This window comes from Triticum dicoccoides, chromosome 6A (genome assembly GCF_002162155.2).
Source record: "Triticum dicoccoides isolate Atlit2015 ecotype Zavitan chromosome 6A, WEW_v2.0, whole genome shotgun sequence".
In the NCBI taxonomy this organism is placed as follows: Eukaryota; Viridiplantae; Streptophyta; class Magnoliopsida; order Poales; family Poaceae; genus Triticum; species Triticum dicoccoides.
In genome coordinates, this window is record NC_041390.1 from 577,298,671 (window position 1) to 577,325,344 (window position 26,674).

At 49.7% G+C, this 26,674-nt stretch overlaps 1 long non-coding RNA gene across 1 annotated transcript; it reads right to left on the minus strand.

The window, feature by feature from the left end:
• Nucleotides 1-4,525: 4,525 nt before the first annotated feature.
• Nucleotides 4,526-5,033, minus strand: LOC119314303. Its single transcript, XR_005152259.1, has 2 exons — nt 4,927-5,033; nt 4,526-4,819 (listed from the first exon to the last, which is right to left on the minus strand). It is a non-coding gene; the product is annotated as an uncharacterized LOC119314303 (long non-coding RNA).
• Between the last annotated feature and the right edge of the window lie 21,641 nt (nt 5,034-26,674).

The following is a 26,674-nucleotide window of genomic DNA, read 5'->3' on the forward strand; positions in this document are numbered from 1 at the left end:
TTCAGAAGGTCGAATGTCATTTCGATGAATTTTGCAAAACACCGGAACAACTGGGGATGAACAAATCCCCGGTAAGTGTGAGAAATTATCCTTAGGGGTATTCATGTGGCAAAGAACAACATGGTAGTAAGCTCAAAGGATTCTCGGGACAACAGAGAGTATTTCAGGGCATCTTGTAATAACAAGGGCAACGGGGAATGTTTGTATACATGGCAAGTGTATGTAGTTTTACGTAGGGGTTGACGGTGGAAGGAAATCACAAAAGCAATGAGCACAAGTTCTCGGGATAACATCGGAGAGTATCTTTGGAATCCTTCGGCGCACCAAGCAATCATCTCGAGCGAGGGGCCCTCTGGGAGGAAGTAATTACGAGAACCTAGAGTTAGAGTTAGTAAAATCATTTAACTTGAATAGAAGAGAGATCAGAGTCCCAGAGTATAGATGAGGAATAAAAAGATCCTAATACCACCCAATGGCGACGTGGGCCCGTAAGCCACACAGCCATGTTAGTTAAAAGTTTTGTAATGACCAGACTCAACTTCGGCCAAGGAGTCTCGAAGGGGGACTCCTACAGGCAGTCGGCTCTGATACCAACTTGTGACGCCCCCGATTTAACCGTACACTAATCATACACGCAAACGTGTACGATCAAGATCAGGGACTCACGGGAAGATATCACAACACAACTCTACAAATAAAATAAGTCATACAAGCATCATATTACAAGCCAGGGGCCTCAAGGGCTCGAATACAAGGGCTCGAACACAGGCGAGTCAGCGGAAGCAACAATATCTGAGTATAGACATAAGTTAAACAAGTTTGCCTTAAGAAGGCTAGCACAAACTGGGATACAGATCGAAAGAGGCACAGACCTCCTGCCTGGGATCCTCCTAAACTACTCCTGGTCGTCGTCAACGGGCTGCACGTAGTACTAGGCACCTCCCGAGTAGTAGTAGTCGTCATCGAAAGTGGTGTCTGGCTCCTGGACTCCAACGTCTGTTCGCAGCAATCGGGTATAGGAAAGGGGAAAAGGGGGAGCAAAGCAACCGTGAGTACTCATCCAAAGTACTCGCAAGCAAGGAGCTACACTACATATGTATGCATTGGTATCAAATGGAAAAGGGGTATCATATGTGGACTGAATTGCAGAATGCTGGAATAAGAGGATGATAGCTAGTCCTGTTGAAGACTACGCTTCTGGTAATCTCCATCTTGCAGCAGAAGAAGAGAGTAGATGGTAAGTTCACCAAGTAGCATCGCATAGCATAATCCTAACTGATGATCCTCCCCTTGTCGCCCTGTGAGAGAGCGATCACCGGTTGTATCTGGCACTTGGAAGGGTGTATTTTATTAAGTATCTGGTTCTAGTTGTCATAAGGTCAAGGTACAACTCCAAGTCGTCCTGTTACCGAAGATCACGGCTATTCGAATAGATTAACTTCCCTGCAGGGGTGCACCACATTTCCCAATACGCTTGATCCCCTTTGTCCGTACACACTTTCCTGGGTCATGCCCGGCCTAGGAAGATCAACACGTCGCAGCCCTACCTAGGCACAACAGAGAGGTCAGCATGCCGGTCTAAATCCTATGGCGCAGGGGTCTGGGCCCATCGCCCATTGCACACCTGCACGTTGTGAGGGCGGCCGGAGAGCCGACCTAGCAACCTCCATTACAAAGGAAGTTGCGTTACACGGTCCAACCCGGCGCGCACCGCTCAGTCGCTGACGTCACGAAGGCTTCGGCTGATACCACGACGTCGAGTGCCCATAACTGTTCCCGCGTAGTTGGTTAGTGCGTATAAGCCAGTGGCCAGACTCAGATCAAATACCAAGATCTCGTTAAACGTGTTATGTTGAAATAACCGCAGACGCTGACTAGGGCCAGGCCCACCACTCTCCTAGGTGGTCTCAACCTGCCCTGTCGCTCCGCCTCAAAGTAACAGTCGGGGGCCGTCGGGAACCTAGGCCCACCACTACCTGGGTGGAACCACCTGCCCCTTCAACCCCCAACATTGGAATCACTTGCGGGTACTCAACGAGCCGACCCGACTTTAGTCACCACCTGTATAGTATGTATATATGTAAGTATATACCCGTGATCACCTCCCGAGTGATCATGGCCTGATAGTATAGCACGACAGACAGACAAGAATGTAGGGCCACTGATGATAGACTAGCATCCTATACTAAGCATTTAGGATTGCAGGTAAGGTATCAATAGCTGTAGTAACAATGACAGGCTATACATCAGAATAGGATTAACAGAAAGCAGTAATATGCTACACTACTCTAATGCAAGCAGTAGAAAGAAAGTAGGCGATATCTGGTGATCAAGGGGGGGGGGGGCTTGCCAGGCTGCTCTGGCAAGAGAGAGGGGTAGACAACACCGTAGTCGTACTGGGTAGCAGCGGCGTCGGTCTTGTAGTCTATCGGAGAGAAGAGGGGGAAGAAACAATGAATATAATGCAAACAGAAGCATAACGTACATGACGATACAAGTAGCGGTGCTAGGGGTGCCCTAACGCGTTATGAGGTGATACCGGAAGGGGGAAACATCCGGGAAAATATCCCCGGTGTTTCGCGTTTCCGGACAGATGAACTGAAGGGGGAAAGTTGCATGTTCGCTATGCTAGGGATTCGTGGCGGACGAACGGGCTGCGTATCTGGATTCGTCTCGTTGTTCTGAACAACTTTCATGTACAAAGTTTTTCCGTCCGAGCTATGGTTTATTTTATATTGATTTTAAAAGATTTAAATCATTTTAGAATTTATTTAATTTATTTAATTCAACATTATCCAGAATAATGTTTGCTGACGTCATGATGACGTCAGCAGTCAACAGGGGTGTTGACTAGTCAAACTGATGTGTGAGTCCCACATGTCATAGGCTGAACTGACTGCAAGCAAATTGTGGTAGGACCGGAGAAATTCAAAATTGCCATCGGAACCCAGTACAATTCGTTGATCGTGAACATCTGAAAATACTGCTCTGCCAAAGTTTTCCAGAGTTGGGGATTTTCGCCCGCGAAGACAGGAAATGTCATCGGTGGTGGAGCTTGACCCATGGCTGCTAGCATTTGCGAAGATAGGGGAAGTGACTGTTGGGGCGGGATTATGGGCATACCCGTGACCGGGGACATCGCCGGTGACTCGGGGATCACCGACGAAGGATCCCCAGTGTGCAGTGACGCGCCGCGGCATGGTTGCCCTTGGATCTTGCGTGCGACCGTAGGAGGGGTCGCTGGCGGCGTGGAGGACGACGCAGCTTGAAGAGCCGCGACCGAGAGTTCAAGCTGCGCGAATCACGCCTCCAACTCCGGCTTCCAGGTGACGAGGGAGTCGATGCGTGCTGTTTGTGTCGCCAAAGCTTGCAAAATCGCGGTGGTGTCGCCATCTTGTTTCTTGGCGCGAGCGGCAGCCTCTTCGCGCATCTTGTCGGCGTGGGCGGCAGCCTCGTCGCTCATCTTGTCGAGGTAGGCCTTCAGTGCGGGATCCATGGCGGCGATGAGATTGTCGCGCACTTGCTTCTGACAGCGAGTTTCCAGGGCGGCGGCGGCGGCGGCGAAGGGTGGTGGGTGGCTAGCTGATACCAGGATGTTAGGTAATAGTTCGCGTGTTCCTTCTTGCTGCCGCCTCCGCTGATTTCTTCATTGCCTTGACTGTGTTTCGGTCGGTCTTCGCTGCTTCTGCAGTTGGGACGCTGATACTTTGTGGCTGCTCGACGAGGCGAACTGAACCGTGGTCTTGGATTTCCATAAGGCGTGTGGTTACAAGGTCAAAGCTTGGTCAACATCCCTGAATTATTTTAGAATCAAACCTTGCAAATTCGGGACACCTACGCATCTTCAACCACTTTGGATCAAGTTCACCCAATCCCAACAAGGTGATGGCATTGATCATTAAGCAAGGTTGTTCCCACTCAACAAACCGGCGAACGTGAATCAAGCCTCCCCCGTGGATAATGACCTTCATGGTGCCCCGGAATTGAAGCTTCACTATGGAGTTTAACGCATGAGGCCGATAAATCGGGCCGCCTCGAGACAAATCACCTCGCCTATGTTAGGAAGTGTTGAAGGAGAGTGTGCCATGGGGACCAGGCGGAAGGAGAGCATGCCATTGGGACCAGGCGGAAGGAGATCGTGGTGGAGGGACCAGATCACCGGCGGAGCTACATGTATTCCTGGAGGTGCCATGACCCCCCAAACCTTGACACAATGTCTGAAGATTTATTTTGAAAGTGCTTAATTAGAAAAAGCATAGTCTTTGGCCCCCTCAAGATTGCTGTATTTGCCTTCTGCCCCTCCACCATTTCTTCTCTAGCTCCGCCACTGGACCAGATGGAAGGAAAGCATGGTGGGTGGAGGACGGCAGGGAGGAGTATGTGGCTGAGCCAGATCCGATGGGCTGGGAAGAGACTAGGGAGGTTACTGCTGGAAAACGGAAAGGAGATAATCGGTGAAACTCACAGGATGCATGGCCACTTCTACAATTACGCCACAAAAATACAGCGATGGTACCATGTGCAAGAGCAACAAATTAATTTGATTTTCCAAAAGGAAACATTTTTTCCTTATTTATTTAGTTGGAATTTCTTGCACGAAAAAACTTTATACATGGTATGCGATGCAACTAGCTATATCTAGTTCCTCGGGGGATGAATATCCTTGAAGAGCGAGCACTTCCATCCCTTCGGAAAACACGTGCCTGCCCCTTGCTACTTGCTTTGGCAGTACGCCGTGCACTGGTTAGCACCGCATGACCCGTCCCTGATGGCCGAATTCGTCTCGTGGTTCGTCTCTGAACTGGTTGCGTCGCCATGCCTGGAAGTGAACAGGCATAATCGCGCATAAGAAGAGTATTTTGGAAACGCACGATGGTACCATGTGCAAGAGCAACAAATTAATTTGATTCTTTGTGAGAAACATACCGGATGAGGATATCACCAGCATAAGGGTAACAGCCGTGCGCAACACTTGCCTAATCCTCATTGTAGTTGTGGATGAAAGTCGATGTCGATTGAGGGCTTCGATTGTTGGAAGAGATCAACAGGGGTACCTCGGGTTTTATAGAGGTCCCGCGGTGCCGTGTCAGTGTTGCTATTGGAAGTCTCAACGGGACAGCGTTTTGCGGTGCTTTCGCCAGATAAGCTTGCGTGCATGGAAAAAAGACCGACGCGTCCATCGGTTATGCATTGGGAAGAGTTTTGTTGACACGTGCATATGCACTGTGCAACATGGCAACACATCCAAGCAAGTTATGCATAGTCTATCGTCATCCATGTACTTTTTCGTATAAAATGGAACTGCTATATGGGTACAAACAAAAGTCTGGCACAATGGCATCCGAGTAGTTCCTGAGTTGTCAACATATGAGTATGCATTGTGAAACGTGGCAACACACCCCGAGCGAGATGAGAAGATATTGGGCTTGTTTGGTTTGCTTCCAGAGAAAGCTGCCTGACTCAGGCAGGAATCTTAGGTGGTGGATTTCTCAAGCTTGAGGCTGTGATTGCTGCCTATGTAAGGAGATGCCTGTGTGTCCTCCATCCAAACAGGCCCATTGTCGTCCACCGCGACATTTCTTTCTAAAATATGGAAGCGCTAATGTGTATATGTACAAAAGTCTAACACAGTGACATGTGAGATATTGCGAAGAATTGATTCTATTTTAGATAAATAGAAACACACCCCAGTATCTTTATTGGATCCTAAAATAAACTTTGCCGGGAGTGCAATATTTAAACGAAGCAAAAATGAACATCCCTTGCAATATATTTTGTACCAAGCAAAGAAACAGAATGTACATACACGTACATAAAAATTGTACGGGACCTCTTGTAACTTTCTTACATCAACCAGGTTTCTGCCAGAAAAAGATGCCGATCACACACAACAAGGAAATAAATATTTGGGGTCTGACCTGAAATTTGAATGTGGAGCTACCAAACAAAGGAGACGCGTCGATGACAAAGAGACCTGTTATAGGTGTCATCCAAAAAAAATTAGTAGAGGGAGTAAGAAAGAGAAATTACCAAAAAACAATTCAAACACACGTATACATTTTCTTTACAAAAATATCATAAACACTAAAGTAAGTATCTAAGTTATTTCCCTGAAAGCCTTCTGCACAAACTTCAGAACTATACATGGGAAGCAATTTTACATGACTGACCCTAGTTAGATATATTGAATTTTTACAGCCACCAAACTGTACTTGATTCGTACCTTGGACTGCACACTGAGAACATTTTTGCAGACAATTTCTTTGTAAATTTTGTAATGGAGTTGGAGTGGCCTTCCTTTTGCTTATTCGGGACAGTAAGACTCTTTATATTACACTTCTAATGGTAGCTCTAGAAAGAGAAACATAGAGCTGCTCGTGTGAAATACCGATTGAGAGAGGTATACACCAACATTTTCAATACTCAAAATTTCACTCCACAAGAAGATTTTGGATAATAAATTGAAATCAAACATTGTTACAGTGGATACTGCTTATGGATACAATATAAGGAAGTTCCATCTGTTACCATAATCACATACTCTCTCCGTCCCAAAATAAGTGTCTCAACTCTAGTACAACTTAACTTTGTAGTTAGTACAAAGTTGAGACACTTATTATGGGATGGAGGGAGTATCAAATTGCACAAGGATTGTATAACAGAGATGAAGCAAGGGGTTCATTAGAAGTAGAGAAGATTCTACTATTCGTCCACACCCAAACCATGGTCCTTGAAAAAGTAGATTGGATGGAGAATGACAGTGACTCACGCCTCCTCACACTCCGTCCGAGCTGAAGATTATGTGGCTTCTTGGGGATGTAGTTTGAGCAGCGTGAGTCCCATATTCGGCTACATGACATGAGTGGTTTCTAGTCAGTTCAAGATAGGCGTGTCAATTTGGACTTTTGGGTGACGGAAATTTTTGACTTGGGACTGGGAAGGAGAGGGACCATCAGAGCACAGTACCTTCATGTCAATTTTCACACCAGATTTACCATCTCCAAGACGGAAGGAGGAGGATGCGGGTCTGGACTGTGGAGCTCATGGGTAGTGCTCCAGTTTCAAACGGCATAGAGGTCCTGGGGAGCAGCTCATACTCGAATTAGACGGACATGGAGCGCGTCGATGGGAAGGAGGTGAAGCTGGTGGGCGCCGGCGCTGCTGCATGAGAGCCATTGCTGAATCAGGGGGCGGACGATGCCGGTGACGTACTTTCCGATGTCGGCACCGGATGAGATGCGGTAGGGGGAGATGGCGGGCGGAGGGGCTTCCGCACCAAAGAAGGAGACAGAAGAGGTGTCGCGGACCTCAGGAACAGACGGCGCCAGCGGCGTACATGCTGACATCGGCATCGAAGGAGAGCGGTAGGGGGAGATGGCGGGCGGAGGGGCTTCTGCATCAAAGGAGACAGAAGAGGCGTCGCGGACCTCAGGAGCAGACGGGGCCGGTGGCGTACATGCCGGCATTGGCATCGAAGGAGACAGGGTAGGGGGCAAGAGGACATAACAGGCACGAGGGGGAAGGAGGAGGTGGAGGTGGCAGTGAGTGGTGAGGCTACTGCCGAAGAGGAATTGGGAGAGCGGCCGGCGCAGGCAGCGTGTGAGCGACAGCGGCAGTTGGCCAGTTCGGTTCCACTGTGTTCTCCCCTCATCGAGAAGGATCGGATGCCTCTAGTTTCCTGGTTGGGTGAGGTGGGGATCAATGGAGCAGGACATAGAGGACAAGGGCTCTTTTGCAAATGTGAATTGGGGCTGTCTCCCATGCGTCGGATACAGATCCAATGGTCGAAAAGTATAGATGGCATCCGCAAAAAAGTATAGATGGTAGACACATCATCACCACCAACTCAGTTTTTTATAGGAGTAGAGACATGCCACCTTGATGCTAGATGTCCCGTGTGTCATGGAGGCATATAGTATGATTTTTAAAATGGAGGCATATAGATGTCCCGCGTGTCGGCAAAAGGATGAACAAAGCTCATGTCTTAAACGAAAGAGTAGAAGAATATAGATTCCCGACGACCGAGAAGGAGCAACAAACCTCGCGGTGGAGCGTCTGCGATCATAATATTTTATATTATTCAGCAATATAAAATCAACCAAATCTCTCCATGTTCGTATACCATTCTATAGTATGAGAATAACTTTGAACGTAAGCCATTGATTCACTCTATCCGAGGGAGTTCTGAATTAGGGGGTCTCCGGACAGCTGGACTATATCCTTTGGCCGGGCTGTTGGACTATGAAGATACAAGATTGAAGACTTCGTCCCGTGTCCGGATGGGACTCTCCTTGGCGTGGAAGGCAAGTTTGGCGATACAGATGTGTAGATCTTCTCCCTTGTAACCGACTCTGTGTAACCCTAGCACCCTCCGGTGTCTATATAAACCGAAGGGTTTAGTCCGTAGGACAACATACAATCATACTATAGGCTAGCTTCTAGGGTTTAGCCTCTACGATCTCGTGGTAGATCAACTCTTGTAATACTCATATCATCAAGATCAATCAAGCAGGACGTAGGGTATTACCTCCATCAAGAGGGCCCGAACCTAGGTAAACATCGTGTCCCCCGCCTCCTGTTACCATCTGCCTTAGACGCACAGTTCAGGACCCCCTACCCGAGATCCGCCGGTTTTGACACCGACATTGGTGCTTTCATTGAGAGTTCCACTGTGTCGTCATCATAAGGAGGGATGGCTCGTCTCGTTGTCAAGAACAACATCACCTCTAGGGGAGCCCTGGCTGTAGGCCAAACTCTCCGACTAGGTGGCTTCATCATGACCGCCTGCTCGGCCATTGCGCTGACGATGACTTCTCGGGTCATCGAAAATAGCCTCCACATCGGCTCGAAATTCACTGAGCAGATGGATCCAATGGAGATCACCTCTTTGAACGAGCTCTTGGATTGCATCGCCGCTCTGGGAGTCGCTACGGACTACGATCGGATTGCGCTTAAACCCGACAAAAGGGAGATTAACTCTCCGCCGGTCACCCATCAGATAGCGGTGGTGGAGGAGCAATGCGGCGATTCTCCCTCTATCCTGAGGACGAACTATGTCCGGATTCCCGAGCTCTCTGAGCCGGATACCCTCCCACGGGAGGACATCGCCCTAACCCTGAACCTAGAATCAGGCTGCATGCCGAGCCTGCGGGGCAACATCCCGGAGCCCGAACTTCCAAGATCGGAAACTCCCCCGCCCCGGGGTCTCAGATTGGGTCAAGGTCTGGACTTAAATCCACCCACCCACCCAGATATAAATGATCTTTCCCACATTAGGCAAGAGCCCCAAGAGACAGTACATCACTATTGGGCCAGATTCCTCCTTGTAATGAACAAGATTAAGGACTATCGCGAGGAAGACGCAATTTCGTTCTTTTGAAACAATTGCACGGACAAGGGAATCCTCAACGCCATAAGTACGGAAGTACTATGCGATGGAAAGCACCTGGAAAACCCAAACAAAATTTTGGGATAATCCGGCTCTGACAAAACCCCCAGTCTGAACTAAAAGTGTGCACTCTCATAAGTCGCCCGACTCAATTACGAAGAATCAAAAGCCCACTACAGGGCGTGGAACCGTATTGGAGGGATGGCTTAACGGGCCTGCAAAATTCATAGTACAGCGGATACCATACCAACACACAGCTTTAGAGCATGTTGGGTACTCCGGCAGGTGGCCAAGAGCGGTGAGGATCTCATCCAAAACACCGCAGAGCACCATCCCGTGGATAACAATACAGTATCAACATTCTTCGAGACCTTCGCCTCAAATAATAGGCGTAAGCGAGCACTCCGCAGCCTTGCCGAAGTCTGGCATGTGGCAGCAATAAATCCATGGAGGGACACGGCTATCACCTTCAATGACAGTGACGAACCTAAATTCCAAACAGCCCGAGCACCAGCCGCCTTGGTCCTTAGTCCAATTGTGGACGACTTTCGGCTTACTAAAGTGCTCATGGACGGCGGCAGCGGATTAAACCTCATTTATGAGGAGACTCTTCAAAAAATCGAAATAGACAGAAACCGCATTGAGCAAAGCAGCACGACCTTCCGAGGAATCATCCCCAGTCGGGAGGCACGTTGTGCTGGGAAAATAACACTAGATGTGGTATTCGGCACTCCGGAGAATTACAGGTCCAAAGAAATTACATTCCAAGTGGCCCCGTTCAGCAGCGGATACCACGCCCTTCTAGGGCGGGAGGCATTCACGATCTTCCAAGCCATACCCCATTACGAGTACATGAAGCTCAAAATGCCCGGGCCCAATGGAATCATCACTCTAGCTAGTGATCCGGACATAGCACTCCGCGCCGAGAACAAAACAGCCGCACTGACCCTCGAGGCATTACCCGAAGCCCTTGTGGCTGAGGAATTAACCGCGCTGCGCTCCACAGTGGACAGGGACGACGTGATACTCGACAAAATATCCAAGTCCACCTCTTTTAAACCAGCAGATGAAATAGTCAAATTCCAAGTCCATCCAACGGACCCCAAAAAAATAGCATCCATCGGGGCATAGTTAAACCGCGCTATAGACGCCGCACTACGGGAGTTCCTGCGCGAGAATTGGGACATATTCGCCTGGCATCCTTCAGACATGCCAAGAATCCCACGCAGGCTGGCCGAGCATAGCCTTAACATTCTAAAGGGATTCAAGCTAGTCAAGCAGACTCTTCGGTGTTTCTCCGAACCTAAGCGACAAGCCATGGGAGAAGAGCTAGCCAAGTTACTGGAGGCCGGATTCATTAGAGAAATAAAGCATCCAGACTGGCTAGCAAATCTGGTGATGGTACCAAAGAAGGACAAATCCTGGTGCCTATGCGTCGACTTTAAGGACCTTAATAAGGCTTGGCCAAAGGATCCCATCCCCCTCCCTCACATCGATCAAATTATCGACGTCACCGCAGGACACGACTCATTGTGCTTCCTTGACGCATACTCCGGTTACCACCAAATTAAGATGGCGGAGTCCAATCAAGCCGCAACGGCATTTATCACTCCATACGGCCCCTTCTGTTTTAACACAATGCCCTTCGGGCTCAAAAACGCCGGTGCAATGTATCAGCGCATGATTCAGACATGTCTGGAAAAGCAGATCGGCAAAACAGTGGAGGCATACGTAGACGATGTGGTCGTTAAAACCAGACACGTCGACTCCTTAATAGACGACTTGAGGCTCACGTTCGACAATCTCCAAACATAAGACATTAAGCTCAATCCGGAAAAATGCGTTTTCGGCGTACCCGCCGGAAAGCTCCTGGGCTTCATCGTCTCCAGTAGAGGAATTGTAGCAAATCCGGCTAAAATCCGAGCTCTGTCGCAGTTGGCTATCCCAACTGACCACAAGCAAATCCAGAAGTTAACTGGATGTGTGGCGGCCTTAAGCCGCTTTATCTCCCGATTAGGAGAAAAGGCACTCCCCCTTTATCGCCTTCTTCGGCGCACCGAACACTTCGAGTGGACGGACGCAACCACGGCCAGATTGGAAGAAATAAAAGCCATCCTGGCCACCAACCCAATCTTGGCCACGCCAAATGTCAGCGAACCAATGCTGTTATATATAGCGGCAACTCACCAAGTTGTAAGCGCAGTGCTCGTCGTCGAACGAGAGACGGACGGACATAAATTCCCACTTCAAAAGCCGGTATATTATGTATCCAATGTCCTCACTCCATGCAAATCACGGTACCCACATTATCAAAAGATAGCATACACGGTATTCATGGCATCCCGGAAATTACGATACTACTTTCAAGAGTGTTCAATTACGGTGGCCTTAGAAGTACCACTCAACGACATAATAAACAACCGCGATGCCATGGGCCGGATTGCCAAATGGGCTATCGAGCTCCTCCCGTTCGACATAACATATAGACCGCGGCGAGCCATTAAGTCACAAGTACTGGCCGATTTCGTCGCCGAGTGGACAGAAGCCGAACTCCCTAAAGAGTACGACGCGTACTCCAATTGGATCATGCACTTTGACGGCTCTAAAATGCTAGCTAGTCTGGGGGCTGGCGTCGTCTTGACGTTCCCCACCGGAGATAGAGTCCAATACGTACTCCAAATACTATACACAGACTCCAACAACGCAGCCGAATACGAGGCCCTAATACACGGTCTCCGGATGGCAGTTTCCATGGGCATTCAACGCCTGGAGGTGCGTGGGGACTCGAACCTCGCAATATCTCAAATAAATGGAGACTTCGATGCCAAGGATCCGAAAATGGCGGAATATCACAATCCCGTCCTCAAAATGTCAGCTCTGTTTGAGGGGCTTGAATTCCACCATGTGGCTCGGGAGAACAAGCAGGCGGCGGATATCCTCGCCCGTATCGGCGCTAAGCGCGATCCTGTCCCACCTAACATCTTCTTGGAAAGGATGTTTAAGCCATCTGTGGTATGGGAAGGGGACACCAGTAACAATATTCCGGACCCGGCCACAACACGAAATACCGAACACTCTGACACAATCGGAGGCTCTGCCATCGAAATAACACCTTCATCCCATGTGATAATGGCCGTCATCGCCTCGTGGATGGAACCATTCCTGGCCTACCTAACCAGGCAGGAACTACTCGAGGACCAAAATGAGGCACGCTGCATAGTGCGGCGATCTAAAGCCTACAAGATCCACGAGGGAGAGCTTTATAAGAAAAGCACTACCGGAGTCCTTCAAAGGTGCATCTCCGAAGAGGAAGGGTGGAAGCTTTTGGCAGAAATCCATGCTGGACTCGGCGGCCACCACGCCGCAGTTTGGGCCCTTGTAAGCAAGGCCTTCCGTACAGGTTTTTATTGGCCGACGGCCCGAGCAGATGTACAGTATCTGTCCAACATTGCGTCGGTTGCCAGCTTTTTGCAAACCAAAGCCATATGCCACCTACCGCTCTCCAAACAATCCCCATTACTTGGCCCTTTGCGGTCTGGGGGCTTGATATGGTCGGCCCCTCAAAGGGGGAACCCATAAGAAAAAATACTTACTGGTCATGGTGGATAAATTCACCAAATGAATAGAAGCCAAACCCGTCAAAACGGCTGAATCCGGACCGGTGATAGACTTCATATCTGGGGTTGTACACCATTATGGCATCCCCACCAGCATCATCACTGACAACGGCACGGACTTTACAGCCGACGAGGTGAAACTTTGGTGCAGCAACATGTGCATCAAGCTCGATTATGCTTCTGTCTATCACCCACAAACTAACGGTCAAGTCGAGCGAGCAAATGGTCTTATCATGAGCGGCATCAAACCCAGATTAGTGCGGTCCCTAAAGGAATCGAACACGCACTGGGTAGAGGAGCTCGACTCCGTACTATGGGGGCTGCAGACCACGCCGAATCGCACTACCGGATACACACCGTTCTTTATGGTGTACGGCGCAGAGGCGGTTCTGCCCTGCGACATAATTCATGACTCACCTCGAGTGCGCATGTACGAAGAAAAAGAGGTCGAGCTCGATCGGCATGACAGTTTGGATGCCCTGGAGGAGGAGCGCGACATAGCAAAAGCCCGTTCCGCATTCTATCAGCAACAGGCTCAAAGGTATCAAAGCAAAGAAGTATGGGCCAAAACTTATAACGTTGGCGAACTAGTTCTACGGCTGCCGGAGAAGAAAAAGAACAAGCTCAAGCCCAAATGGGAAGGTCCCTTCATTATTGACCAGGTTCTGACCGGTGGAGCGTACCGTCTATGGGATGCATCGGACAATCGACTCGAGCCAAACCCATGGAACGCAGCCAGACTCCGAAGATTCTACGCCTAGTGCCGGACTCTATGTTCGTCTTCATACCCCCGTTAATTTTTTGCATATCAATTATCTGTCTTTTCTCTCTTTCTCTCTTCTTTTTTCTTCCTCAAGGCCTTAAAAGGCTAACTTGTGTCTTGGTTACACAATCTTGACGCGCTAACCGCGCTCATTATACCTGGGGGCTTCTTATACAGAAGCTTAATATAACTATTTTTCTGGGCTTTATGCCCCACACATGTGTTATTCTTCCACATGTACCTTTTTTTCGCCATTATATGCATCGATATGACTTAAGTTTTGGCCAAGCTGGGATGCCTGGCTCTTGTATTTATGCCCTATGTTCCCGTTAATTCGGCTAGGGAATAAGGGGACCACCTCTGTGATTGTTACTGCCGGGTCAGCCGGATGTGTACCTCAGATTGGGTGAAGCCGAAAGCTAGCGTTCTTAAGGGAATATTCGGTCGGTGAACAAAAGATGACTTTTATTTATTTTGATACATGCCCCCAGATGTTATAGCCTGCGTCTCTTTTCGCAGTTCGGACATGCATATTAGGGCATGCGTACCCAGAGAAAGGAACCCTTAACGGAACTATTCTCCCTGGAAGATGTTTCTTACTATCCATGTAATATAACATAGCTAGTTGGGTACTTGTCTGTTCAAGCACTTATGACCCCTACGCCTGGTTTCCACGCATACCCCGGTTTTTACATAACCGAGCGGGTATTCGGATACACTCCGGACTATCGGGTCCAGAGGTCGAAGCGAAAAGGTCCGCCATGACAAATGATTTACAATCCGTCTAGGGACATTATATATGTCACTTAAAGTACACAGTCACTTAGACTGACTAAATTCTTCTTCTATACCTTCCAACAGGCTGTCTAGCCTACAATCCTGTTGGGAATACTTTGTGGCTAATTCTACTTGGTCATACACCAAACTGACGGGGATCTCTTTCCCATCGGGCCCCACAGGTCTGACCTCGGCCATGTGGTTTGGGTCCGCTTTGGTATATCACGTCTTCACCATGGCCCAGGCTTCCCTTGCACCTTGTTGGCAGGCTGATATCTTCCATAATCGGAAGCGCCGCCGCGCTCCCTTGAGCTTCTCTATAAGCTGCCCCATGCCTCCTGGCGGGGAGGCGGATGGCCACACGGCTTGGGCAATACCCTGCATCTCCTGCCGAACTTGTTCGTGCAGTTGTGAGAGCTCTGATAGAAGATCACCCGCAGACCCGGGCATCTCCTCCGTGGGACGACCCGTCAACATACCTGCAGACATAACTTTGTTAGCTGGCTTCTTCGCTGAACTCCTTCAAAAGTTCGTTCAAGCACTTACTAAAAATGCCGCGTCGAAGCCGCTTATTCTCCTTCATGGAGTCCGCAAGCTGGGCTCGGACATCTTTCAGTTCCACGTCCAACCGGATATTGGCGTCCTGGAGATTATTTTTCTCCTGCCTGACCCGCGTAAGCACGCGCTCGCCAGCATTTAGCTGTCGATTAGCACATTGCGCATCCTCGAGCACGGCCTCCGGATTCACTCCGGGGTCATCTGCAACATCTATTGTTAGATTTGCATGCATGCCGTATACTATCTGGTACCTGTCATTCTTTGCAATGGAAACAAGTGTTACCAGAGGGGGCCTTCTCGGACTCCTTCAACACGGCCACCGCGGCCCATAGCTGGGCTTTGCACTCTTCCAGCTCTTGAGACAATTGGGTATTCTTCTCTGTAAGAACCTGCACAAATAATGATCCTTAAATCAGTTGTGTCAACTGTTTAAAGTCTCAGGGGCTACTGATATATATAATTGTGAGATTTTCTTACCCGTATATCCTTTACATACTGGTCCATGGCTCTGGCAAGACCGTTTTGAGCAGCACAGATGTACGCTTCTCCTGAGTTGAAGGCATCGAACGCCTCTTGGGAGAAACAAGCGTCACGGAGTACGGCCCAGCGACGCCTGTGATTCATGGCGCTCTCCACTTTGGAATTTGTAGCAGATAGTCTATCCGCATCCTCTGTAGGAGGAGCATCCAGCGTTCGCCCCGTGTTAGCTGCCGCCTCTATGTTCGGCCCTGCAGCCCGACTGGTGGAGGCGTGATCGGCAACCTCTCCGGATATAGTCCGACGAGCGTTTTTCCTACCAGGAAACATGGACGTCATTATATTTTAAGAAAGACGATAACCACGGAGCGAGGTTCTATATCATACCTCTGCGCCGGCGTCTTAGTCCTGACCGCCTTCCTTTTTTGCCTACCCGGCTTCGGTGTCCCTCGTTGGCGAGTCACTGTGGGTTCGGCATGGTGTCTCGAGGGCCTTCCCTGTAAAACACCATATGTGTACGGTAGGTGAAGTGCATAAAAGGGGATCCTTCTCGGAAGTTGGGACTCTGGTTTTTCTTACATGCGATACAGGGAGTAGCCCAGGATAGTCGGCTATGACGGCCACCATGGCATCATCGCAGCTCAATTGATAGAATGTCCCGTCGATCAGCTCCACAAATATGTCTGGATCCTCTTCGAGTCCGGGACCAAGGGCCCGGTCAGGGTCCTCCGGTTGTGGAGGTGGGCTGTTGACCTCCCTTACAGCTTTTAGCAGTTCCTGCCATGAAACGGCAAGGTGAGTATTTATGACGAAGAATGCGGGAAGGTTGGGAGTAAAAAGTGACAGCTTACCCAGCTTGGAGGGTTGTACATGGAGAATCCATCCCGTGGCTTAATACGGATGAACTCCTCTTCCTCTCCCTTGAACAACTCGGACAGAATTTTTGCTAGAACAGCAGCGGAGTCCGGTCCCTTACGCCCGCAGCGGGTGGCATCATCTTCCCCGTTAAAGCGCCACATGGGGTGCCCTCGATATTGAAGTGGTTGCACCCCCCGCATTATACATATTGACATAACCTCGATTATTGTCAATCCTGATTGAGCAAGCGCTTTTATCCGGCCCATCAGGTAAAGGACTTCTTCGTTACCTTCCTCCTGAGGGCTTTGTGGGCGCCAGCTTCGGCGTTTCTTCAAAGGGGCATTGTCGAACTTGGGAAGTCCCCTCCGAATAGGAACTGGAAGGGGGACGTCCTCTATGTAAAACCACTCCGAAGGCCAGTCTTCGGACGTCTTCTTCGGGGTACCGAACAGGTATCTGGTCCTGGTGATGCGCCATATTTCGGCTCCGCCCACTTGATATATTGACCCCTCCTATGTACGGGGCACAAGGTAGAATAGCCTCTTCCACAGCTCGAAATGAGCTTCGCAGCCCAGAAACAGCTCACAAAGGGCAACATAACTAGCGATGTGTAATATGGAAGCGGGGGTGAAATTATGCAACTGGAGGCCATAAAACTCCAAGAGCCCACGGAGGAATGGATGGATTGGAAATCCAAGTCCCCTTAGTAAATAAGGGACAAGGCATACCCGCTCCCCCTTGGAGGGATTGGGGAAGCTCTCCGCTTGCTCCCCGCCATTATAGGTGGCGAGCCCGGCTCGAACGGGGGGCCATATATGCTGGATGGAGAAATCCCTGGGTCTGTAACTCTACTAATTGGCTGTGCAGGACGGAACACTTCTCCCAATCACCGGGCTTAGGGCTACGAGAGCGGGAGGAGGAGCTGCGATGGCCAGCCATGTTGGAATGGATTTTTTCGAGCGTGCTCGGATGGATACTCGCTGTGGGAGGATGGTGTGGTTTGGATCTAAGAATCCCCGTCCCTTTAATAGACAGTTTACTTACATGGCTAAGGTGGAGAATGTAAAAATGCCCTGGCTCCTCCCATTCGCTCGACACGTGGAAGATAGCCCTTATTGGGCGCAGAAGCTAAGAAGTGCAACATTTATGGGGAGCCGGACACTACTCAGCATATATTCAGAATTTGGAGAAGAACCCGCCTTGCAATGCCGAAGACAATCTGCGCACCGGACTCATCGTCATTGAAGCCTGGTTCGTGGGCTACCGAGGGAGTCCTGGATTAGGGGGTCTCCGGACAGCCGGACTATATCCTTTGGCCGGACTGTTGGACTATGAAGATACAAGATTGAAGACTTCGTCCCGTGTCCGGACGGGACTCTCCTTGGCGTGGAAGGCAAGTTTGGCGATACAGATGTGTAGATCTCCTCCCTTGTAACCGACTCCATGTAACCCTAGCCCGCTCTGTTGTCTATATAAACTGGAGGGTTTAGTCCACAGGACAACATACAATCATACCATAGGCTAGCTTCTAGGGTTTAGCCTCTATGATCTCGTGGTAGATCAACTCTTGTAATACTCATATCATCAAGATCAATCGAGCAGGACGTAGGGTATTACCTCCATCAAGAGGGCCCGAACCTGGGTAAACATCGTGTCCCCCGCCTCGTGTTACCATCCGCCTTAGAAGCACAGTTTGGGACCCCGTACCCGAGATCCGCCGGTTTTGACACCAACACTATCCAATGGTCATAGTTGGAAAATCCAAACAAAACCAAGCATTGGTTCAACTCTTTTAGCACTTAGATTGTTGCCGCCTGCCCACCTAGCCCACCTATATATCCGCTCATGTGTGATGACCATAGGAGCTATCCACTCATATTGTATGTTAAAAAATAAAGGTTGATAACTAATGCAGCACCCCGGGCCAATGCGGCTAGATCATATTTTGCACGAGAAATTACACACCATGTTTTGTTGACATGTGGTCCCATGCAAACATGGCAGTGAGACGACAGCGACTCCTTCTGTACAATTTTCGAACGGACGTGTAGGCCGGGGCGCCTCTTCAGGAACCGTGGCAAAATGGCAACCATCCACCAACTCTTCGTCTTTCCCTCTCAATTTGGAACTGCTGTCGCACGCTCTTCCTCCCTCCTCCATTTGCCTTCACCCTTTCCTTCAGCCATTGTTCGATCGTCTTCTCCATGGAGGGAACAAGCCGGAAACGACCACGTTATTCTTGCCCCGATCTGAAAGATGACGTGGTGGAGGAACTCATTGATCCGTGCGACGTCATCCCCTCGGCTAGCATGGCAAGTTCGTTCAAGACCATTCTCGACTCAACTAATAACATCATTACAAGGAACCCAAGGGTCCAGGAGCGGTTTGATCTCCCCTATCTTCTTCGTCGTGACCCTGCTGACTGGTGCGGGGACAAGGGAAGCTTCGCCTTGTGCAAGTTGATGGCGCATGATAATGATACGCATGATGTTAAGATGCCATCGCTTGAGGGCAAGACTTGGGAAGGCGCAAATGGAGACTGGGTTGTTTATATTGGGTAAAACTGTGAGTGAGAACTTGTAAATGTGTACACTCGTCACCGGGTTCCACTTCCAAAAATCTCAGACTGCCTAGAGGTTGAGCACACCGCTATTCTATGCACGTTCAAATACGATCATGGTGACTGCTATCTTCTATGGAAGATAGCAATTTGTCGAGTTCCCAACCACTCTTGGCACTACAGTAACTATGGAGTTGTTGCTATGTTCGACAAGCTTGTTGCCGTCCTTCGTGGTTCGACTGGATGGATATTGCTCGAAAATCAGTTTCTATATACGGATGTGTACTGTGATGCAATTGAATACGAGGATCTTGTGTTTGCTGCCATCACTTGTGGCACTGTTTTTGCATGGGATCCTTGTAGTTTTGGTATGTTTGTCTTCCACCATAATTATAATTGTTTCATCGACATGCATGCGAGTTAGCAAGTTTCCCTTTACTAATTAACCTTCTTCTTGTGTTTCCAAGGTCCTATGAACATTCCACCACCTATACTTGAAATTTTTATAACCAAGGGGGAGATAATGATGGTGATGATCATGGGCATGAGGATGAGGAGGGCACATATACTCAGTGGCGCCTAGCAACTTATTCCGATGGATCACCCCTTCTTGTCTGTATACAGCCCACTGCTAATGTTACTACTAAGGAAGCAGGTGTTGTCTCCCATGGTCGCACTCTCCGGACCTATTCCAACACCCGTTGCATGGTATTCAGGATGGATACTAGTGTGCTAGTGCCAACACCTTCACCCTGGTACAGTATTGATAGTCTTGGAGAAAACTCGCTCTTCCTTGGACAAAACTATCCAATGATGGTGAAAGGCGATCCAACTGCTGTTGACACAACATTACTATAATTTATGAGAAGCAACTGTATCTATACCTCAGACATTGCGGTGGTTCCCTACCATGGTCGTGATATAGTAGGCCGCTTCAGCCTGGATGATCAGTCCTATGTTGGTCTCGAGATTCACAGTAGCTGGCCATTCCCAGAGAATCACTTGTGGTTCAAAGCAAGCGTTTCCAATGCTGAGGATTGGTTGAGTTGAAGTTCATTTCATTGCTTGTTATTTGTTGTGTGATGAAAACTTTAGTATTTATAATGTATCCTCGTGGTCGTTGTGGGTTGATGACCTGTTGTATGTAATAAAATGACATGCCTGTGATAAACTTACTAAATTTATGAATGGCTTTCGAGTCGCTTCTCTGAGTGGGTGCTGCGACGAGGCAAAAAAATATTTTCCGAATACATAATTGTACGTGCATTGCAACAGGTTATCGGATGAGGCCAATCAACAATAGTACACTATTTGTACTAGCTTAACATGCTGCACTATCTTTACGTCTACGTACGTAATACAACAAGTTTTATACTTGAGACCAGCCACCCACCCTCACAAAGAACACTTTTTAACCATGCACAGACTCCGGGAAATTTGGCCATAGTGTGAGGTGGGCCATACGTTAATGTGTTCGCTGTATGTAACCAACACCTAAAATCCTCGATACTACTACTATTATATACTACTACTTGGAGTACTAGTAGGGTGGCATAGGCCAGAACAAGCATTCACGTCCAGGAGTACGTCACACGCCACCAGCACGACTTCCATCTGACACCATATTTCTTGGAGTCGGTGCTACAACTATCTCTTCAACCTCGTTGTTTCTCTAACTCAGCCATCGCGCGGCGGGCGAGGTGGGGGTTTGCCGATAGTCGGTTTCCTCAACTGCGGTCCCACTTGTAAGGCCAACTCCAACGCACGACCCCAAACAGACCTCCTTTTTGCCTAGATTCTATCCGTTTGGGTAGGGCAATGGGGTCATGTCCGGGCCATTTCTCGGGTGCGGTGGCCGTGCGCCCAACGCGCGGACGCATCCTGGCCGCGTACATTTTTCTTTGCAAACACATATCTTTTTTTCATCATTGATTTTTGGTACATGGAAATACATCACCAAAATTTGACTAGAAAAGTAAGACCAAAGAAAACAAGAACCACAAGAATACATTTTAGAAGATATCCAACTTCCATAGTTGCTCCTGTAAGTTGGATTAGTGCCTTCTCGATGCATTTATTGTTGATCCGCGGAGGCTCGATCTTGCGTGCTTCTTTCTTCTTCGAGTGTAAAGAAGTAGACGTTGCTTCCTCACATCTAGTCTCATGTCTAGCCTCTATTCTATCAACAAGTGCACTAGTCTCATCTCTAGCCTCTATATGCTAGCTAAAAGTTCTATAACATCTACTAAATTGCGCTCTATCAATATATCGATGTACTCTTCTTCCCAATACCAAAACTTGCATCCATTCTACACAATAAAATTTTAAGTTAGCACAACAATTCTAATCCGAGATCACAACCGAAGCTAAAGTAGCACATACCCCATCGGTTGACAACTTGATGAACACCCATCCGGGATGTTCCGACATTGTAGAAACGCGGCGCAAGACCTTCTTTGGGCAGTCGTCGCACGTAATGAGTGGCAATGGTGCACCGACGAGCTTTTGGGCCAGCACCGAGCCCGGCCGACCACCATTCATGTATCTGTCGGTGGACCGCCGACGGTGTAGATCCGAGCGGCTAGAGGAGGAGTGAGTACCTGTATGCGGCCATGCGGCCTTGCCGGGGCTTTCGGCCCGGTGCCCGGCCAGTCCATGGCGCGACGCGGCCTCCCACAACCGGGCGATCTCAAGCCCGACCAGATTCGCTCCAAATCCGGCCGCCGGGTGCACAAAACACGTAGCCGTGGTTGGGTAGCTCTGGGGCATCGAGGGAAAGGGGGTTGGCGAGCACGCGTCCGAGCGGCACTCGCTGGAGTTGGCCTAGCAGCGTGGCGGACCAACCGTGTGGGGGTGCCAAGTGGCTTGGCTCGTGTGGGGGACGGATGCCATCCCGCGCGGGCGCTAGGTCTAACCCGACAACCTTGTCATTAGTGTGTGACCTTTGTGGCAACCGTCCGCTCCCCACTAGCCTATTCGTTGACATGTGGTCCCGTTCCCACATGTCAGTGAGACGACGGCTAGTCCTTTTGTATAATTTCCGAACGGATGTCTATGTAGGACAGGACGCCTCTTCGTGTACCGTGGCAACCGTCCATCGACTCTTCACCTTTCCCTCTCGATTTGGACCTGCTGTAGCACGCTCTTCCTCCCTCCACCATTTTCCTTCACCCTTCCTTCTGCCATTGTTCGATCGTCTTCTCCATGGAGGGAACAGACCAGAAATGACCCCGTTATTCTTGCCCCAATCTAAATGATGACGTGGTGGAGGAACTCATTGATCAGTGCGACATCATCACCTCGGCTAGCAGAGCAGGTTCGTTCAAGACCATTCTTGACTCAACTAATAACATCATTACAACGAACCCAAGGGTCCAGGAGCGGTTTGATCTCCCCTATCTTCTTCACTGTGACCCTGCTCACTGGCGCGCAGACGACGGAGGCCTCGCCTTGTGCAAGTTGGTGCGGCTTGACAATGATACGTGTGATGTTAAGACGCCATCGCTTGAGGGTAAGGCTTGGGCAGGCACAAATGGAGATTGGGTTGTTTATATTGGGTCCAACTGCGAGTGGGAACATGTGAATGTGTACACTCGTCACCGGGTTCCACTTCCAAAAATCCCAGACTGCCCAAAGGTTGAGAACACCAGTTATGACCGTACTTTCAACTACGGTCATGGTGACTGTCGTCTACAGAAGACAACAATTTGTCTAGTTCCCGACCGCTCTTGGATTTAATGGAACATTGATACGTCCATTTTGCATCATGCTTTTATATCGATATTTATTGCATTATGGCATGCTATTACACATTATGTCATAATACTTATGCCTATTCTCTCTTATTTTACAAGGTTTACATGAAGAGGGAGAATGCCAGCAGCTGGAATTCTGGGCTGGAAAAGGAGCAAATATTAGAGACCTATTCTGCACAACTCCCAAAGTCCTGAAACTTCACGGGAGCAAGTTTCAGAATACATAAAAAATATTGGGCGAAAGAAGTACCAGAGGGGGGCCACCCACCATCCATGAGGGTGGGGGCGCGCCCTACCCCCCTGGGCGCGCCCCCTGCCTCGTGGGCCCCCGGGAAGCCCTCCGATGCCCATCTTCTGCTATATGAGGTCTTTCGTAGAGGAAAAAAAACATAAGCTAACTCACGGGATGAAACTCTGCCATCACGAGGCGGAACCTTGGCAGAACCAATCGAGGGCTTCGGCGGAGCTGTTCTGCCGGGGAAACTTCCCTCCGGGAGGGGGAAAGCATCACCATCGATCCTCTCATCAAGAGGGGGTCAATCTCCATCAACATCTTCATCAGCACCATCTCATCTCAAACCCTAGTTCATCTCTTGTATCCAATCTTTGTCCCAAAGCCTCAGATTGGTACCTGTGCACTACTAGGGAAAAGCTTATACACAGGATCTTACCAGCAGCGAGTTTTAAAATAAGGCACTGCTACAATGTAGCAGTAGAGCGCTCCGACAGTACTCGCTGATGAAATAAACGTAGCAGTAGCGCGCCTCCTCTAAGCCGCGCTACTGCTATAATTCCCACGACCCCGCCGCGAAGCTAGTTCTAGCCGCAGCGCGTTAATTCGGATCACGCTACTGCTAGGTAGTTTAGTAGTAGCGCCTTTGCCTTTAGAGCGCTACTGCTAAAACAAGCTATCTCCCACCCCCAGGCTCTCCTCTATCCGATCCACACTCACACTCACACTCACTCCCCCTCAACCCCCTCCCCCCGTGCGTCGATCCTCCCCCGCCGGCCGCCGTCGCCCCCGCCAGCCGCTGTCGCCTACTAAGGGAGTCCTGGATTAGGGGGTGTTCGGATAGCCGGACTATACCTTCAGCCGGACTCCTGGACTATGAAGATATAAGATTGAAGACTTCGTCCCGTGTCTGTATAGGACTTTCCTTGGCGTGGAAGGCAAGGTTGGCGATGTGATATTCAAGATCTCCTACCATTGTAACCGACTTTGTGTAACCCTAACCCTATCCGGTGTCTATATAAACTGGAGGGTTGTAGTCCGTAGGGGATCAACTCCATACACAACAATCATACCATAGGCTAGCTTCTAGGGTTTAGCCTCCTTGATCTCGTGGTAGATCTACTCTTGTACTACCCATATCATCAATATTAATCAAGCAGGAGTAGGGTATTACCTCCATCGAGAGGTCCCGAACCTGGGTAAAACAAAGTGTCCCCTGTCTCCTGTTACCATCCAGCCTAGACGCACAGTTCGGGACCCCATACCCGAGTTCCGCCGGCTTTGACACCGACATTGGTGCTTTCATTGAGAGTTCCTCTGTGTCGTGGCCTTTAGGCCCGATGGCTCCTTCGATCTTCAATAATGATGCGGTCCGGGATGAGACTGTCCTCCCCGAACAGATCTTCGTCTTCGGCGGCTTTGCACCGCGGGCCAATTCGCTTGGCCACCTTGAGCAGATCGGAAGCTACGCCCCTGGCCATCAGGTCAGGTTTGGAAGCCTAAACTACACGGCTGACATCCGCGGAGACTTGATCTTCGACGGATTCGAGCCACAGCCTAGCGTGCCGCACTATCTCGATGGGCATGATATAGCTCTGCCGCCGAATAGCGCCTTGGAGGCTGCACATGCATCGGTTTCGACCATTGATTCGGAACCTACTGCACCGATCGAGGATCAGTGGTTGGACGCTGCCTCAGGGGCTGCGATCTCAGAGGCGATCGAGCCGAACTCCAGCCCCGCACTCCGCATGACCCGTGACTCCGAGGAGCCGGATTCCTCTCCGAACTCCGAGCCCCCCGCGCCCCTGCCAATTGAATCCGAGTGGGCGCCGGTAATGGAGTTCACCACAGCGGACATCTTTCAGCATTCGCCTTTCGGCGACATCCTAAATTCTCTTAAGTCTCTCTCTTTATCAGGAGAGCCCTGGCCGGACTACGGTCAGCAAGGGTGGGATACGAATGGTGAGAAAATTGAAAACCCACCCACCACCCACTTCGTAGCCACTGTCGACGATCTAACCGACATGCCTGACTTCGGCTCCGAGGACATCGACAGCATGGATGACGGTGGAGGAGACATCGACGAACCAATGCCCATAGGGCATTGGACAGCCACCCCATCTCACGATGTGTACATGGTGGACACCCCTAAGGGAAACAACAACGAAGAAAAAGGGGATAGCACGAGTGATCGACCCCCCAAAACGCAATCAAGGCGTCGGCGCAAACGCCGGCCCAAGCCCCGCCTCGACAAAAACCCAGCCATAGGGCAGGACGAGCCGGTTGACGACAAACAGGCCTTAGAGCAGCCCTCCGAACAGGGCAACACGGATAGAAAAACCGAAGATCCCTCCCCCGGCGAAAATGGCATTCCGAACAACCGCACGCCAAATAAACCTATGAAGAAGAAGAATCTCCATGAGAGGCTCGTTGCAACTTCAGGCAGCCTAAAAAAGCAGAAGCGGAAGCTAAAACAGCGGAAGATGCACTCCGGATCAGATGGAGCAAGGTAATCAATGCCAAAGATAAGTACGGCGGCAGTCGCCGCACTAAAAGCTATCCAAAAAGAAAGCTACTGCCTGAATTCGATAAAGAGGCCTCAGAGCCCTCGTATTCAAAAAATGAAAAAGCCACATGGTCGGATAGACGACCCCGTAAGGCAACAAGCGGCGCCGCACCTAAATCGGCATGCGATCCTCCTAAGGATTCGCATCATGGCCCAGTCAGGTCCATTTATGGGCCAAGAAAGCAAGCTCTTGTAAGCAACGCTACGAAGCCATCATCAGAATCCGGCATACCCAAATATAGGGGTGCCGCACACCCCCTATGTTTTACCGATGAGGTCCTAGACTATGAATTCCCAGAGGGATTCAAACCCATAAACATAGAGGCATACGATGGAACAACAGACCCTGGAGTCTGGATCGAGGATTATATCCTCCACATTCACATGGCTAGAGGAGATGATCTCCACGCCATAAAATATCTACCCCTTAAGCTTAAAGGGCCAGCCCGGCATTGGCTTAAAAGCCTTCCCGAAAACTGAATTGGAAGCTGGGAAGAGCTCGAGGATGCTTTCCGAGCAAACTTTCAAGGGACCTATGTCCGCCCCCCTGGATGCAGACGACCTTAGTCACATAACTCAACAACCCGGAGAATTAGCTCGGCAATTCTGGAATAGATTCCTCACTAAAAGGAATCAGATAGTCGACTGTCCGGACGCCGAAGCCTTAGCAGCTTTTAGACATAACGTCCGAGACGAATGGCTCGCCAGACACCTCGGCCAAGAAAAGCCAACAACAATGGCCGCACTAACAAGCCTCATGACCCGCTTTTGTGCAGGGGAGGACATCTGGTTGGCAAGGTGCAGCCCCAGCGACCCAAGTACATCCGAAACCAGGGATGAAAACGGAAGACCGCGACGCAACAAAGACCGTCGCCGGACTAAGGACAAAAGTCCGAAGAGCACGGCAGTCAACGCCGGATTCAACGGCTCACGACAAAATCAGGAAAAATCGCCCCCAGAATAATAGGGACGATCCATCCAACTTAAATAAAATCCTGGACAGGATATGTCAGATACATAGTACTCCTGGGAAGCCTGCTAACCATACCCACAGAGACTGTTGAGTCTTCAAACAATCCGGCAGACTCAATGCCGAACACAAGGGACTCAACACACCAAGCGA